Source organism: Chelonoidis abingdonii, chromosome 13, assembly GCF_003597395.2.
Source record: "Chelonoidis abingdonii isolate Lonesome George chromosome 13, CheloAbing_2.0, whole genome shotgun sequence".
NCBI classification, from domain to species: domain Eukaryota; kingdom Metazoa; phylum Chordata; order Testudines; family Testudinidae; genus Chelonoidis; species Chelonoidis abingdonii.
The window spans coordinates 4817213-4836220 of record NC_133781.1 but is presented as its reverse complement, the minus strand read 5'-3'; the positions used below and the strand labels follow the sequence as shown (position 1 = coordinate 4836220).

General features: G+C 41.5%; 1 protein-coding gene and 1 long non-coding RNA gene across 7 annotated transcripts in view; one reads left to right on the top strand and one right to left on the bottom strand.

Moving 5' to 3' along the window:
* LOC116824329 (uncharacterized) overlaps positions 1–19008 on the top strand; it is a 159130-nt gene that overhangs the window by 114248 nt on the left and 25874 nt on the right.
* Positions 553–4670, bottom strand: LOC116837183 (uncharacterized). 6 transcript variants are annotated; one of them, XR_012656963.1, is made up of 8 exons: positions 4481–4670; positions 3747–4383; positions 3470–3585; positions 3329–3376; positions 2802–2870; positions 2054–2150; positions 1471–1577; positions 553–948 (listed from the first exon to the last, which is right to left on the bottom strand). It is a non-coding gene; the product is annotated as an uncharacterized LOC116837183 (long non-coding RNA). The 6 variants fall into 6 exon arrangements; XR_012656960.1 differs by having other exon boundaries at positions 3329–3585; XR_012656959.1 differs by having other exon boundaries at positions 2802–3376.

Below are 19008 nucleotides of genomic sequence, written 5' to 3'. Positions count from 1 at the left end.
CAATGGGTTTTTTTATTGCCTTTTTTTTGGTAATGAAGTGAACTATGCACATGTCTTGCAGTTGTACTCTTTTTTCGCATATTTCAGGTTTTCTTGATTGGTTCATTCTGTAATGCAGGGTATATGTGCCCACCTCTTGCAAGAATCACACTGGACCTTTGATAAGTAACAATTAAGAAATGAAATCACAGAAGTTATAATGTTACGCATACTTTTCATTCACTCATCCTATTCCTTCCACATGTGAGCATTACCTAATATATAACTATCAGCATGAAGAAAATGTTTACTGTTGTGGAATTTTTACAAGAATCATGATCCTTACACAGTTTATGGCATATATTTCTCATGCAATTCTATGTTTACCATCGTGCAATCATCAATTTCTGTTTCACAGTTGATAAGTTTGCAGTATATGCAGTAGTCCTCCACGCTTTCTTAAAAATAAATATAGCATTATGAAATGATGAATACATTACGACCAACACTGAAAATGCAAATCTTGATTTATTAATTGTCAATATTTTAGTCCAGTCAATGATTTGAACATATCTTTTACTGTTTTTGAAATCATTTTCTCAAATTTTTACTTTACTGCACCTGTATCTAAAAATTCAAATTTCATTTAACTGGTCGATCAATAGCAATCATTCACCCCATTCAGATGTTTGTGTACTTAAAGATATTATTGATTCATAGTCACCATTACAGACCCAAACCTGTGAAATATCCCACTTTAGCTGTATTAAGATAACTGTCTGCTATGTGACATAATTCCACTCTTCATGTTGTCTTCACATGTGCCTAATGAGTCCACAATACATGGTAGAAAGTAATTACCTGACTCTTCATTAGAAGAATTGTTATATGTCTTCTAAACGCAGTATTAGCCTCCTGTGTTGTTTCTACCATACTGATGTCTTTGTGCTGCAAATACATTTCTGCAAACTAACAACACTGATATTTAGAATAAACCCCATACTTACCAGAGGTGAAAGTGGGCTGGTCCAGTGTACCGGTAAGAACTGGCCACTGGTTCCAGCCCGTACATTGCTGATGTTACACTTCCGCTGTGGCAGTGCTTTATGCTTTAACAGCGCTGTCCCCTTTATCCCATCGCCCCCGCATCTGCGGCCCTGCCATAGGGTCCGGCAATGCTGTTGAATGCTCCTGGCAGGGCTGCCTACTGTGGGGGACCGAAAGAGACTCTGGGTTACAGTGATTTACAAGGGCCTGGCGCTCCTGGCCACTGCAGCAGCAGCTGTCAGAAAGGGCTGGATGGTAGAATCTGGTCCCCCAGCACCACACCTGCCACTGGAGAACCCATCCATTCTTGGGGTCACAAGCCCACCTCGTACGCCTTGGCAAGGACATCGGTGCAGTGCCCACTGGTAATCTCTGGCATTTACTTTCAACATGGATATTTAAAACATACATAACCAATAATAATGCCAATTTGGTATTCAATACCTTTAAGATGAGTGGTTCGCAGTTGTAGCCGTCACTGTCTGGGATGCTGCACAATTTTACTGTTCCAATCAGATGAGGATTCACTAGTTAATCGTTTGATGAAGTTTCTGAAGTTTTTAGAGAGTACATTAGTAGACTGCATAAATGAGCTTTGCTTTCCTTTTTTTCCCCCCACTCGGGTTTCTGGACATAGATAAAAATCCATTCTCTCACTTTTTAATTAGTAATTGAAATGACTTATTGCTCACATATATACACACACTTGTTTTCATATTATTGTCTCACACTTACACAGAGTGTATCACCTGAGTTACTGTTCCCCATGTTGATAATAACACATTCTCAATCATGCAACATGCTACTGTTTCGTGTCCACATTCTGTGAAGTCGTTCCCAGAGTCAAATCACACAAGTTCACTCAAAGTCCATTATTAAGCATATTCAGTACAAGTACATCCTGTTTCAATGTTTATTTGTAGCTAATAGGAAGACATTAGTCTCATTAGTGTTACATTCCCTTTAAAAAAAAATTTCAATGGAACAGTTTATGTCCACTGTAAAAGTAAATATCTAATAAAATCACCTCCAATTCCTCAGGCATGTTCTTTCATATCTGATCTCATCGCACAAGGGGTCAATTATTAACAATTCCTTTTTTTTTTTTTTTCCATCAAGGCTATCTGTAAGTTTAAATATATTCATAAAATGTATTGGTAATGTGATTATTTAAAAAAAATTTATGCTGATTTATCAATCAGTATGCAATTAACATATTATCATTTGTAATGTAACAGTGACACTCAACATATAAGCATATTGTGAAATCAATCAACTCTTTACAGAATGTATTCTTCCATGTTACATGCACAATGTAAATTGACAGTATCAATTTATTTTTAACAATCACATTCCACTTTCCTTTGCATGCACTGAACTCACAGAAAACCAGCAGCACGGGAAATTATATCGCCGCTACCATAGTAGTGTTACAAATCTCTTATTTATTGCCACTAATCCAGAAGTACAATACAAAACATCTTACCGCAAGAACCCAATGACCTGGTGTGTGGTAAGGAAGCAATAATATATCATTTTGAAGTAATTCACTCTGTATTTATTTAAAAAAAATTAGAAATGTAATTATAGTTTTCAGTGCAGCAAACCATGAAATATACATTATACCGTATTTCCCAAATTCATTACATGTATTACTGTTAGACTACTCCCCCACATCAAACATGTCATTGTATTTGCTGTTTCACACTGTGTTTAACTCACTGACTGAAATTGTTCTTTTCTCATTTTATGTATGAAAGCGTGTTAACATTTACCTTCACTTTCATTTGTGTAGCTCTGCCTGAGAGAATGACAGTGGAAACTACTGATGAGATGGCTTGTACCTGTTGACAGTCAACAAAGCTATTAATGCATTAATAATTGTGGCACGTCAAGAACATAATGATTTTAATATAGACAGACATGAAACGGATCCTTAGTGTTACAAATCAGATACGTATATGTAAGAAAATCTTATAAAAACAAAATGATTTGTAATCAATGTGCTCTGTCTTACTGCCTTTAAAAAGTGACTAAGCTGTTCGCATACTTGTGTTCAATTAATGGACCCACTGAACTGTACAGCAGAACTAATGTGGCCCTCTATTGTATGTCCGATATGCACCTCCAAATACATTTTAGGAAATGTTTGGCAGCAGTAAATACACAGAAATGTTGACATTTCAGGTGTCTGTTGATATTTCAAGGGTATTTGGACTGAAATATATTGTGACACATATTCCCATGATTGTTTACTTAGCGCATCAGTGTATTGTGTCATGTATCACAGTAACTAGCCTACCTTTCCGTCTGCTTTCTCAACTACACAGCTCAAATATTCATCAATAACCTACAACACATGATGGAAGAAAAGCACAATTACAATGGTATTTGAGTAATCAATCACATCAACAAATACATGTTTAGTGGAACTTAAATGTACCTCATCACTTATCCAGCTTCTCGGCTTCAGGCAATGAAATGAAGAGCCATACAATTTTACGTTTCTCACTTTGGCCTCCAGTCCCTCTGTGTGTTTGCTGGTCATTACCAATTTGACTAGGAAAAAAATATTAACACGTATTACATGCATGGTAATACAGTTTCCTTTTTCTCTGTTTCACTACTGTCAATGCTGCACTTTGTACATGAAAACCTGTAATGTAGTTCAAGTTATAAAGTATGTTAATCTGTTTAAGAAAGCTACAGTAACCAATTACCTTTCAGAAGCTATTGCTTGTCTTCCACTTCCTCCGTAAGCATGTCATCAAAATTGTCATCAGCATCACTTGTATCATTGTTTGACACATCTTGCCCTATATATTCCTCTTTTTCCATTGCTGTGACCTCTATGTTTTCCACTTTGCTGTCGTGAGATATAGTGCCATCCACTCTTCTAATCTCTTCCGTGGGTGTTTCTGGTTCAGTGTCACCAACTCCAATTTCAGTTCCAATTTTTCCCTCTGATGTGCTTTCAGCAGCTAATGTTGGTGGCTCTTTTACTGGTTTTAAGTGTGCAATACTGTACATGGTTCCTAACTGTTTCCCTGACATGATTTGTAATTTCACTCTCTGACCTTCAACACTCATAATTTTGTATGGTCCCCGATATTTAGATTCCAATACTCCTCCTTTTCTTGTTCTCTGTCTAGCATTCAGTAACAGAACAGAGTCCCCAACTTCAAATGTTATTTCCCCATATTTAGAATTCTTTCTTCTAGCATAATGTCTTTGTTGTTTTTCTTGTGCTTTAGCAATGTTACTTAGGGCCAGCGCAATGTCAGCATCATGTCTCGATTTCATATTGATGCTGTACTCTTTGCAGAAATCTTCCATTAACATATTCAGATCTGGGATCTTTGTAAACAAATGGAGAAGTGCTCGTATTTGTAAAATGAAGGCACACTGAATGCCATGTGTACATGAAAAGGTGCTGGGAATAACATACACTTACTGTGTAATTCTCTGAGACATCTTCTGGAAACACTGGGTCATTAAAAAACATTAGTCGGAAAGGTAAAATTTTTTGTTGTTGCGTGTACCTTAGTTCGCAAAGAAAACAAAATGGGTTCAAGTAATTTATCCCAATTACTCCCATTGTCATCAACCATCTTCCGCAGTGCTCTGTAACAAAGGCACATTGATTTGATTGTTTAAGAAAAGAAAGTCACATGTACCCAGTCAGGCGTTAACCCATAATTACTGTGAGCTCAGCTCAGCCACGCTCATACCCAGCGCCTTCACTTAGCAGTCAGCCGGATGGTGCAAATCGTTCTCACGCCGCCCATGCGCAGGGAGGGCATGCATAGGCTGACCCGACAGACTCTGAACTGCGAGTACACTCCACAGCATATACTTCGCCTCCATCTTAAAGTACCTGTGCCCGTGTTTCAAATCAATACACACTGAACTTCCTGTTGCTTAACCTCTATATTCGCGACCTATTTGGCTCCAGCAAATAATCAGTATTGTATTGATGATAGACGATGTGGCCTGTTTCAAAGGAATTAAAGAATGACGACCCAAGGTGCTTGCCATAGCTATACCCCTTTACCTGCGGTCTGAAAAATCACCTGGTGAGCTACAATCAGCAGCACCACCTAATCTCGAAAAGAAAAGGAGGCACAGACCTCTTTTACAAACGGCTCCACTCCATTGAAGTTTTTAAAAAGGATAGTGATATTTGATCCGCTGCTTGCATGGAAAACAGGAAAGATCAACGGTCGTGTGGAGAGCGAGTCGGGAAGTCATTCTGAAATCTAGACGCTCTTAAGTACGGACTGCAGAGTCTAGTGAAAGAACTAAATGGAGGAGCTAGAGTTAATACTCTGAGAGCGAGTTATGGAGACTACTTGAGGATAAATACGACACGAATATTGTTGTGAGATTGACCTCTTAGGATAAGGTCCTTTTCTTAAGACTCATAAACCAATTAAGATTTGATTTTAATGCATTTCATGAGCAGTCTGCCTAATTTTCCAGTTGCAGAAGCAAATCTACTAAGACTTCTTGGAGCATTTTCCAAGGTAACCCCCTTGAAAGAAAACAGGATTCTCCCATGCTCTCTAGCTATCAGCATGTATATCTCAAGCAAGTAGAGCCAAGTCCACAGCTGGAGGAAAAGGATTCCTAACTTTTAAACCTGTCCAATTAGTGACATCTGCCCGGTTCTGCAGGAGGAGTATACTGGATATGAAACATACCCTTTAGGTGGTATCTAAGTATCCTTTCACAAAATACTCCAGCTTCAAGTTCCTTAAGCAGAGCGTATTGTTGTTGTTATTCTCACCGGTCGAAATTCGGAGATGTAGTGCTAACATCATGGTGAAGAAGCAGAATATAAAACAATTATTAATATGGGACATTTATTAGAGGAGTCTGTTTTTACTTTAACGGAGTTAGGGCTTTCTTCCTGTTATTCTGCTCAGATAATTTGCCCCAACAAAGTAATCACTTTTTGCATGAAAAATGTTCAGGCTGGAACAAGGACATTTCTGAGACACCTCGGTGCACTCCCTGATACAACAAATCAAGTATATTGTGAACTTGAAAGAAAGAGTAACATAGCAAATTAAACTGCTGGTTAGATGATTACACCTACCCTGCTTTCTGCTTTAGCGCTATTCCTGGTGGAGGGTAGTAATGCCCAGGCATAGGGAATGTTTACATACAGCGGTAAAAAATTGGAATTCTATACTGAGTGTCCAACGTTGGCCAAAAGCAGTCAAAGCTACCTTGCTAGAGCTAAATTTGGCTGTCCATCGAAGGATCCTCACACAGGTCAATTGGGAGAATCTATCTGAAAGAGGCCACTTTATGGAATACGTGTGAAGAACATAAACTGCGGAATATATAGATCCACGACACACACCACACGTGGGGATGAGGGAGGGGGAACAGAATGAAATAAGAAGTCACTTTGGCAGTAAATAGCTATTCTGGTGACCTCCAGACAGAGTCTTTGATTATCCACGCCACCAACGATTTTGCTCCAATCCTCAAATTTACCCTTAAAATGTGAAAATGTGCAAAATCACCTGGCCCTTGCAGCAAGTCCTTTGCAGCTGCATGAAATATGAGCGAATTGGGGGCAACTGGTGTATCTGAGATGAATCTGACGCAGGTTTCGGGGCATCTGGCTTTGTTGTGGAAAGGTGGATAAAATGTTCAAAATGTCCCCAAAAGCAGGAGTGGGGTAAGGCCCCCCACCAAATCTTATTCCCAAGGACCCTATTGCTACATGGGGGTGCTGGGTTTTCACAAAAAGATAGCCATTTTTGTTAAGCTTTGAATATCAAATTGAACGTATGCGCATCATTGATCTGTCCAAATATTGGTTCCTAGAGGTTTTAATTAGTTTTTGCGCATTAAGGGGAGAGAATTGACTCAACAGTGTATCGTGACGGAAGGTGGACATGAATCACTGTGGTAACTTGGCAAAAGGTGAAATTTTATGGTTCATGTTTTTTTCAAATGGTATGTTCTGCATCATGAGGTTGTTTTGAAACCAGTCATCATGTAGTGGCAAGTAAGGTGCAGCAATTACTCTATGTATCGCCTTCATCCATCTGGCGTGGGAATATTCTTCGCTTTATCTGCTATTGGATTTCATAACCCTTCGTGTCTTCTTTTTGTGTGTTTACTGTTTGTCTCTTCTTTTTTTCTTCTGCTTAAAAGTGTGCTTAATTCGAGATTCTAAATGGCTGTTGTAACATATCATTGTGTACTCGCTTATGAATATGGGTTCATTGAGAACATTAGTATAATGTGAAGTATGACTGTAATGGTACCTTGTATGATGGTCACTTGGATCGTGGATATTGGTGGGAATGGATTTAATAGGACTTTACAGTAAGATGAACAGTTCTATATACTAAGCATAGATTTCTCTTTCCAAGATGTGCGAAAGCCTTCCTTAGAAAAGTCTCATTGAGGTGGTGAGATATGTACACAATGATTTACGCGTGGTTGCCACGCGGATACTGACAATGGTGGTGCAGAATTATAAAAAGGTAATATTTCTTTTTTTCTGGCTAATTTGGAGTATGTAGTCAACCACTGTCAAGTCCCAATAACTCACAACCGCTTTATTTATATATACTGCTGTTGGTCCCATCAGTGTTGCTATAAAAATTATGTTTTCTTCATATTAACAAAGAAATGCACACTATTTTTCCAAAAGTAATCATGCTATTCCGATATGCAAAGGGAATTCAAAAGTCTATTGTAAGTTTATGGTGTATCTTTTTTTTTCAGCTAACTGTATGTTTATAGATTGCATATAGAACGTAGCTTCACCAGTCTGTATACAAAAACAAATGGCTTGGCTGAAACGCTATAAATCCCATAAAAAGGTAGAGAATGGGGGATCATACAGCTAATGGAAGTAGAATGTGATACTAGAAGATGCAACCACAAAACTTCAAAGTTGTTTACATGAAGTTTTTCATTACGTATTACACCTTTTTGTTGTTAGACTGTTTCAGAAGTGTGCACAAACAGCAGTTGTTCTTTTATATTAAAAAAAAAAAAAAAAGATGCGCGCTTGTTCTTCGAGCCATCTCTGGGTGACCTGACAGTGACTTTGACTACATAGTGCACAATAACGCAGAGAACACAACACATTACCTTTATTAGTTGACATTCGCACCATTGATCTGTTATATCCGCTGTCTCGCGGCAACCACGCGAAAGAATGCTCATTCGTACCATGATCTCTACCACCAATGATGCACTCATTTCTAACGCTGGAAAGGCTTCCACTCCCATCTCTGACACAATACCATCTCACGTCTGTCAATATTACCCTGGTATATCCTTCCCTGTTACTGTAAAGGTCCTATTATAATCCATTCCCACCAATCCACATCCAAGTGACCTACGTACAAGGTACCAGTTACAGTCATACTCACAGTTATACTAATGTTCTCAATGAACCCATATGTCATAACAGAGTACACAATGTATATGGTTACAACAGCCATAGAATTCGAATTGAAAGCACACTTTTAAATGCAGAAGAAAAAAAGAAGAGAACAAACAGAACAAACAAAAAGAAGTACACGAATGGAGTTATGAAAACAATACTGAGTAAAGCGAAGAATATCCCAGCCAGGTGAAGGCGATATAGAGTAATGCTGCACCTATGCTCGTACTGTACTCCACTTATAAGCATTGGACTCGTTTCAAAATCAAACCCTCATTGTATTGCAGAAATAACCATGGATAATGATAAACAATAACGTGTCTGATTCAAAAATTCACCTTTATGCTTTTCAAAGTGGTATCCAGATTTGATTGCTTTCCCTCTTTCTGGCAAGTCAGACACTGTGCAACCTGTTTTTAATGGAACAATATGATGACATGAACATTTTGTCATAGAAATAGCATCTCAAGGGAACAGAGTTCACATTTACACACCAAATATACTTTTATATTTCTTTCATTCATTTTGAACTTTTATTTCAATTGTAAATAGCATTCATCAGGATTTCGTTTCATTACTTTACATACCCAATTGGCAATGTCTTTTGTCATCCCTGGCCAATAGTATTTTGATGACAGCACATTCCTCGTTTTAAATATTCCTAGATGTCCACCCTCTGGACTGTCATGATACCTTTCAAAGAGTTGCAGGGCTTCTTTCATGGTATGCACAATGACAACCTTTCTTCCTTTTGCTGAATGGAATAATCTCCCCTCTGTTGATCATAGAAGATGGAGCACAAAGGATGATTAAGGTTTATCAGGGCCCTGGGCCAGAGCAATTGCTGGGTCCCTACCCACCCTGTCCACCGATTGCACCACCTCTGGCCCTATCCCTTTCGTCCTCTTCCCCAGGATCTCAGGCATGTTCCATCCAGGTTCCCCATCATTTTGCCTGTCCCACAACTCCTTGGCTCATTTCCCACCCACCCCGCTCTCCCACAGAGCCCCAGGACTGGAGAAGTTCTGTCCCTGTGTCACGGCTTTACCAGGGAGTGAGAGCTCCTCCAGTCCCAGGGCTGCAGCAGGGTTTTGGATGCTGCTGTTCTTTAGGGGACCAGGAGCTGGGTGCTGTGGACTCTCCTGCCCCACCAGGCACATCTCCTGGAGATGGGGTCAGACATATGGGCTTCCCCTGCTGCCCTGTGGCTTCTGCCAGGGCTGGGGTGGGAGCAACGTGTTTCACTTAAGCTATACCTGCTTATTTGCAAAACATTCATTAATTATAAGATATATGCCTATCAAAGACATCTATATACTGTATGATTCATAATGCCTTGAGTACAACGATGAAATTTCTTTGTATAGCAGGACTGTCCAGAGAGGGGTTGGAAAGTGGGGCAATTTGCCCTGGGCCCAGCAGGGCCCCCCCCAGAGGTTCTCAGGTCCCCTGGAGCGGGGTCTTTCACTCGCTCTGGGGGCCCTGGAAAACTCTCGCGGGGACTGGGCCCCCAGAGCTTCTTCCACTCCCAGTGTTCGCCAGCAGGGGGTCCTTCTGCCCTGGAGGAAGGGCCGCCCACCACCGAAGCGTGACCTGCCGCCAAAGTGCAGCCGGGTCTTTGGCGGTAATTCAGCAGCAGGGGGGTTCTTCTGCTCCGGGACCCACCGCCGAAGTGCCCTGAAGACCCACTGTGGGGGCTCCCTGCTGCCAAATTACTGCCAAAGACCTGGCTGCACTTCAGTGGCGGGTCTCGTTCAGTGGTAATTCAGTGGCAGGGGGCCCCCAGCGTGGGTCTTCGGGGCATTTCGGCAGTAGGTCCCAGAGCAGAAGGACCCCCCACCGATGAATTACCACCGAAGCAGGGTCCCCCGCTACCGAAGACCCCATTCTCCTGGAATCCTCTGGGCGAACCTGATGTATAGTTAGAAATTTTGGCTCGTTGTACATATAGTGATGGTTGTTGGTTCTTGCAGCAGACTGGATAACATAATTAAGAAATGAAACAAAGTCAAGTTTTTTTTTTAAATAAAATTTATACTCATTTCTCACATAACTGCACAGCACACTGCGTTTGTTGCACCACTGCTATAGATCGATTTTCTGGAAAATTTAAATAAAACTAGAGATCCAAATTCCGGTCCCATTGAAGGTAAGGTTAACACTCCACAAATCCCAGTGTTGGGACATCAGGATCATCATTTACAGGCTGAAGTTTCGTGTGTAATGTGTCAGTACTATCTTAAAAAAAGTATTCCTTGCCTTCCAATGAAAAGTTGACAGCACATTGACGCAGGTTCAGTCTGTCTGCTTTATTCATTCCTGCAGGATATGTGCTACTCTTTAGGTATGCCAAAACATTTGCAATTTGGTCATCAAAAGATTTCCCTGAGAATTATTTACAAAAGAAAACTGTTACTGAAGTGCATACATGGCATATCAATATATATAAGACTCAAAGTTGAGTTAGAAGGTATGAGCTGTACATTGCAGACCTATAAGCAGGGTAAACCTAAATCAAAAATGCATCATTCATAGGCCAATCACAAGACAGACATAAATAAATTGCAGGCATGGGCATAATTTTGAAACATTTGTGGCTTGGAAATTATGGCTGTATTTGCTCAATGCAGAGTGAATGTTATCAGAGATAAGGAGATCACCACAAGATTGTAACCATATATAGACATAGTGACTCTGTACAGTAAATGTAACAGCACAGATATGTCAAAAAAATAAAACAAGCAGAGTTTCTAGAAAATAATGGACTCTGAAAACAAAAGAATAAATAATATAATAATTAATAATATATGGGGATATACTTATCTCATAGAACTTGATGGGACCTTGAAAGGTCATTGCGTCTAGTCCCTCGCCTCCACTAGCAGGATGAAGTACTGTCCCTGACAGTTTTTTTCCCCCTTGCTTTCTTTTTTTTTTTTTTTGGCCTGATCCCTAAATGGTCCCCTTAGGGACTGGGCTCACAACCTTGGATTTAGCAGGTCAATGCTCAAACCACTGAGCTATCCCTCCCCCACCCCATAAAAACACATGGAAACATTCAACTTACTTGCCATTATGTGTGTTGAGGTAATTTTTTGCTTGGTGCAACGTTTTGCTTTCTGATAACGTGAAGAATCTGAAATACAGAAATTCCAAAACCGTACACATATCAGTATCACTTCATTCCAGGGCTGCCCAGAGGATTCAGGGGGCCTGGGGCAAAGCAATTTTGGGGGCCCCTTCCATAAAAAAACTGCAATACTATATTCTCGAGGGGGCCCCTGCGGGGCCCAGGCCACTACCCCACTTGCTCTCCCCCGTGGGCGGCCCTGGGAAAAATAAATCCTTCTGCATCTCAGCACAAAACCAATTTTGAGAAGACTTCTTTACAAAGTTTCACTGGTTCTCAGCATCAGCTAATGCTAAAAGGCAACAGAGCTCATTAAAAGGGTTGGACAAAATTTCTGTCAAAACTTTTTTTGGATCGAAAACTAGGGGTTTTTAAAAAGCAGAAAAAAAAATCACAGACAATGTCTGCTTTCCTTCAAAATGTGTTGTGTTTTTTTTTTAATTGAAAAGTAGAAATTAGTCTGCCAAAACCTGAATATGGTTTGGGGTTTCAGAAGTTTGTGGCCAAATATTTGCTGCTTGCTGTGTTTCATTGTTTGAAGAAACAATAAAAAAATTCTGTTTAAAAAAATCCAAAACTTTTGAACCACCTCAGCTTGTGACCAAATGCCTGAGCCCACTCAGTCAGAGATTTTTTCTAGGTTTCTGATACTCTGCTGGCTTTCTTGACTCATATCTGTCTCCATAACTTTGGGTTCATTTAGGTTAGCACATAAAAACAGCCATACTGGGTCAACCAAAAGTCCATCCAGCACATTATCCTGTCTACTGACAGGGGCCAATGCAAAGTGCCCCAGAGGGAGTTAACCTAACAGGTAATGATCAAGTGATCTCTCCCCTGCCATTCATCTCCACCTTCTGACAACATGACTCATTCTCAGCAATGCCTTTAAGCAATCATTTTAATGTAATTTAACTAATCAACCCTAACATAATGTTACTTGATTATCCTACAAATTAGGTTCAACCATCTAAATTGTTTCACTCCAAGCAAAAGTACTTATATATCAGCCAAAGAAATAAAAAAACCAGACACCACACAGATAAACAATATAGAAAATGGGAGCAATGAAGAAATCACCATGATTACAGGCATGCAAACCATTTAAGAAATGACTATATTGTAAAGATTATTTATTATTCATGTAGTTAGCCAGGAAGACCCTTAGCATTTCGATACTTTTAACAGGATTTGCCCATTGCTTGGGATATTCTCATTTATTGGGGTTACTTGTCTTGGTTTTCCTCCTGATAATTCTACTCTTCTGGAGGGGATGGGGATTGTGTAATTCTATCAATGTACTGGTTGTGTGCCCAATGGAATGATTCAAACAGCACTTTCAAGCTGACACTCTTATTTGTCCCAGATTTAGCATGTCCCTATCATCACCCTTACATCACAGGGACAGCCTAAACAAAATAAGTTACACTCTTAAAGGTTAGTACCTGAGGTAGAAAAGGAAACAGAGATAAAATGAGGGAACTCACCCACTCCAGGAAGCTTGAACTCCTGAGTCTTCACTGATGATCTTAGCTCAGAGTCTTGAATCTGTCAGGAGTAGATGTGGTTACCTAGGGAAGTAGTGGAATCTCCATCCTTACAGATTTTTAAGGTCAGGCTTGAGAAAGCCCTGGCTGGGATGATTTTGTTGGGGATTGGTCCTGCTTTGAGCAGGGGGTTGGACTAGATGACCTCCTGAGGTCCCTTCCAACCCTGAGATTCTGTGATTCTATTCTATGATTCTTAATCAGGCATATTTTGGGTCTATGCACACATAAGAATTCTTACTTGAGAGTGAGGAAATGGTTTTGTAGAGAAGATATTCAATTGGTTGATGGAAGAACACTAGATTTGTTTATGGGTAAACCGAGGACTCAAGGAATTTCTTTAGGCTAGATAATAGGAGCTGATCACTTCTTACTATGGGTGATGTTCCTTCAGGGGGCTGACAATGAATTTGTCTGCTTTGGTATTTTGGATATCAATCAGATATCAGAGTTTCACTACCAGAAGTCTGTCTAACTGTTAAGGTGGGTGTGAATGAGGATAAGGGAGTTGCCTGAAGCTTGTCACCAGGGATTTAGGTATGTCTCACACCTCCATTAACTGCTCTATGCAAGTTTGTTCTCAGATCAGATTTGATTGTGCGGGGGTGGGGGAAAAGACTGGATAATGTGCCCTGGTTTCCAAAGAATACAGGTATTATCTGTGACTGCTGAGTTCTTAACAGGATATTGATCATAAAATATTTAACCATATGTTGTGACTACTTACATTAAAGAAATCCATTCCACCTTACTTTAGAAGAGAGATCACTGACTGACCAAAAGTAAATCTGGTGTTGCAGATCCCCCGTAGTGCAATTGTTTTTTCTTCTCCACTGTCAGTGCAGCTTTTATTTTGGTGACTTTTGCACAAAGATGCATCCAAAAATTCTGCAGCCACTGGTCATCAGCCCAAGCCTTCATTGTTGCAGAAGATTTTGGCCCTTGGGAAGGATGTAGGGTGACACCATATAATACACTTACTGAATATTTGTGAATCAGCTTCTACACACAACCAGTGACGTGTGACCATGGGACTGTAAGAGCTGGATTTACAGGCAAGATAAATGCAGCAAAAGGCAATCCTAAAATTTGTGAACTGTTATGATACTTTACATAGACAAATAGTTATGAGAGACTCTTTTAAATACTCAAGATGTGTGATGCAGAGTTTGATGGAATGTAGGGAAATTATTTCACTGCATCAAGTCTCCTGTAGCAGTAAATTAGTACCGGGGCAGCAGATTTTTTTATTTTTTAGTGGCATCCAGAAAAGGTCTAAGGGAGTTTTCCTGTGGGAGGGGGTGTAATAAACCTCCTGTCCCAAATCTGGACCTTAGCGTCCAAAATCTGGGCGCTTAGAGTATCTTGTCTTCTGATTGGTCCTCTGGTCAGGTGTTGCAGGTCACTGTTTGTTAACCCTTTACAGGTGAAAGAGACATTAACCCTTAGCTATCTGTTTATGACAGCCTGCTAAATGCTTCAGCCATGCCACCTTCTCACTCAGCTATATGCTGAATACTGTGACTGGGAATGAGGGGCAGTGGCAGGGAGTGTAGCAGATACCAATTCGAGGAGAATATTCTCTTGTCCAGACTGTCATGGGTTTATGGTGCTTTATGCCATGGACTGAAGCAAAGTGGCTGGTGAATAACCAAAAATCTGGTTAATAATTGTTCTCTAAATTCAGTTTTCTTCTTTCTCTCTCTGTGAATAATCACTAATTAAAAATACTAGTGTGCAAATTGACTGGATAATGGTAATAGCATAATCTCTTGTTATAACATTTTAAACCCTACTACCTGGTTTTCATATTAAACACTTACTATACATAATACAATAAATCTGACAGAAACAAAACCTAGGAAAAATTTATTCTTTCTGTGTCTTATTTAAAGTTTTCCAGTTATCTCTTGCTTCAGAATGCCTCATGGGTCACCCATAGTGTTTGCAATAGGATTCAACATGCAGCTTGGCAGCTGACTCTTTACTGATTCCTGTACAGCTGGGAGCTCAATATTAATCTGAGATAGATACTATATGCAGAAGCACAACTCTGTATATATGGGGAGGGGGGAATTATTGACCTTTGTGCATATGTAATAGTTTTTGGTGTTTGTAAGACAAGGTATAATAATGAACTGTGGAAAAGTTCCTGTGTGGTGTGAGAGATGTTACTTATACCTAAACGGACTCCCCTTCCCCACCCCCAGCCCTGTGCATGCTGGCTTGGGAATATCACTACTGTAGTGTCAGCTTTTAGGAGAGCTTCACATGCAGAGCCGTAACTAGGGATTTTTGCACACAAGGCAAGGAACAGACGCGGCATGTCCGGCTCTTCCCTCTTGGAGGGAAGGATCCACCAACAAATTTCTGCCAAAGAGCCGGATGTGCCGCCCCTCTCCCTTCCTGACAACCGGTGGCCATTCGGCAATGGGTCCCCCAGTCCCTCTTGGAGGGAAGGACTTGCTGCCGAATTGCTGCTGAAGGAGAGACTTTCTGCACTCCCCAATTTCGGTGCCCGAGGCAAGTGTCTCACTTGCCTTGCCCTCCTTATGACACTGTTCACATGCACCACTTCTAGTGTTACGGTAAGTTAAAATAAGCTACAGTACATTGGGACATTAATGCTCTATTACCTTGTTTGCATTAGCATATTAAAAGCAATAACACTTAACAGACCAGTTAGGGCCGGCTTTAGGAAGTTTGGGGCCCACCCAATTCAAACATTTTCAGCAGTGGCCCAGCAGGGATGACTTAAAAAAAAAAAAAAAGATTAAAAAAAAGCCTTTCATTTCTTAGCAACCAGTTCTCTATAAAAATTTCTGATTTAAGGGATGTGCCAGAGTATGTATTTTTTGTACCAATAGGATTACCATATGTCTGTATTTAAAAATTCCTCCCGGACAGCAATTTAAGAACCAAAAAGCATGACATGTCCGGGAAGATACAGATGTATGTTAACCCTACCTAAAGTTCTTTTTAAAAAGATAGGCCTGAACTAGAAATGAGCTCTGTTTCATATGTTTGGGTCCCCTCCACTTCCTGGGAGTGCGCTAGGGTGACCACATGTCCCGATTTTATAGAGACAATCCCAATTTTTGGGTCTCTTTCTTATATAGGATCCTATTACCCTCCGCCCCACCCCAATTTTTCACACTTGCTCTCTGGTCAGGGTGTGCACATGTGTGGGTCCCAGCTGCTCTCTTCCCCCGTCATTGAAGCAGGTGTGCAGGGTACTACCCGGGAACTGCAGGCACCAGTGGACATGGGGCTGGCTGCTGGCAGGGCAAGGGGTGCAGGGATGGCTGGAGACAGGGGTGTGTGGGGTAGAGTGGGCTGGCTGGCTTCAGGCAGGGCCACAAGGGGTTTGGCATGGATTGGCAGGGCTGAAGACAGAAGAGTGCAGGAATGGCTGGGTTCAGGTGGACGGGGTGTGTGGCAGGGGTTGGCTAGAGACAGGGCAGGGAGTGGTTGGCTGGAGACAGGGCAGGGGGTGCAGGTACAGGGGGTACAGACCACTCGATATGGTAAGTGCTCCCTCTCCCTCCTCCCTTCCCCACCAGGGTAGCAGCAGCAGCCTGGGGCTCCCCTGCTTCCACAGTCCCTGCCATGTACATACCTGCCGGAGCCCTGGGGAAGTGGCGGGGCTCCAGTGGCTATTTAAAGGGCTGGGGTGATAGAAGCAATGGGAGCCCCAGACTTTTTAAGTAGCCCACAGATCCCCACAGCCCTACCCCAGGGCTCCAGCAGTATGGCTGTGGTAGCAATTTAAATGGCCCCCAGGCCACCCTGATACAGTGCACTGATTCTTGCCAATACACCAAACCTGGGCTTAAGAGTGGGACCCTCTTAGGGGCAGGGCCCGATTCAGGGGAATTGGTTGAATTGGCCTAAAGTCGGCCCTGCCAGTATATCCAGGACATTACTAGCACACTTTTCCCCCACCAATGCCTAGTAGTTGCACTGTCATCTCCCATAGCTACCTATGTTGCAGCTTTTTTGTTAAAGCTAAATTGGGAAGAAAAACTACTGATTCAGAACCTGTTTAATGGTTACTTTATTGCTAAAGGGTGTAGTGGGGTGTAGACTTGAAGAGAGGAAGGTTTCTTTGATATAGGCAAGATCAAGTATTTTATCCAAAACCAGAATATGAATGGTGCTGGTCTTCTTGGTGTCTGACATTGAACTATTGTCAAAAGTTAGAGGGTGACTCTTCTCCTTCCTCATATTTTGGCTGGGTGCATAACTCAGATCCATAGGCTCTTCATTTGGTTGTGCAACACTTGTCATGGACAGAAGTTCATTTTGTAGCCACCACCCTGCCAAGATTCTGTATTCAATTGTTCACATGGAGGCCTTCACAGGACATTGAGCCAAGATACCTGACATAGGATAGAAAGTGAATTAGAGGGTCCAACTGTATTCAATCTACTTGACTAGATTTAGGGTACTGAGTTATAGCTGTCCCAATTATCTATACAGCAAGGACAACCAGGAAAATTTGGGCTAATTCTCAGCAATTCTGGATTTTGGTAGAGTTATTGAAACTTAAAGTAGTGCTGACAGCACAATTCTGAGTTAGTGTATTAGAAATCTAAAGGAACATATGCACTGGTAGTGGAATAGAGATAACCAGCTATGGACAAAGTCTGCCAGCTGCTCGGGCTGTCAGATAACTATTGACTTATCTAGCTCCCCACTCCAACATAGGTACAGTTGGACAAAAGAAACACTCCATGTTTAGAAGCGGTAGTCAACTGGGCAGGGCACCAGACTGGGCAGGAGACCTGGGTCTATCCTTGATTTGACAGTGACCTATTGTGAGACCTCAAATACCTGGTTGTAGGACTCTTTCATGGTGTAGTTTTCATCTTGGATGGCCCGGTCCTAATTATATTAAAGCATATATTTTAGTCTTTGTAATTATCTGTTATAACTCTGTAGTTTTTTATGAAGGCAGGAGTAAAATAAAAGTAGCTGCAATAGTTCCATAGTTAACTAACACTGAAAATGTACATACTTTAAATCAGACTCCTAATCTTAATTTTTTATTAATAAATAAATCCATAAGAAAACTCTGTTGGGAAACTGCTATAGGGAAGTGCACTTCTGCTATATAGGTCACAAGGATCCTGTCTGTCTGAAACTGGCTGCTCTTTCTTTCTTTGATCTGCAGAGTGACTGATGCTTTTCAGACATCAGATGTGGGTACAGAAGGGTTTCATTGCATCTTCTCTCTTGGCACCAGCTACTGTTCTCTCTTCTTGTTGCATTAATAGTGGGTGGGTGTGTCTCACCTTTTTTTAAATTCATATGTGCTACGGACAGTCTCGTCCTCTTCTCCTCTCCTGATGTCAGTGTAGATGCAGGCAGTGCAAAATGTACTACAGTCACATAGGATCTCAAATCCAAAGCTGCATTTCAATGATCTGAGGTTTGAAGAACAATGTGGAACTAGCTGTTTTACGGGATGTCTAGATTTCATTCCTGTAGTTACATAACTGGTGATAGGAAAGCAGGGAGAGAGAGAGGTGTGTGTGTGTGTGCCCTGCAAGGCTGCTGGCCATGGGGCCAATGGGTGTGGGTGGGTTGAGTAGGATCTCGGGAGTCACATCTCAGGGATCTGCCCCACTACCCAGCACTGCTCCAGCTCTGAGCTGTCTCCATTGCTTGGGACCTGGGGGGCCCCACCTGCCTCCTGGGGGGAAGAGCCACCTGGGACTGGTGCAGAGGCTGGGCCAGTCTCAGCCAGTCACAGGGAACAGTCGGGGAGAGGGGAGGCTCAGCTGGGTCCTGAGAGTGCCTGACCCAGGTAGGCTCTGCTCCTGCTCTAGCCTGGCTGCTTGCACCATTCCCAAGGGGCCAGAGTTATCCTGCCC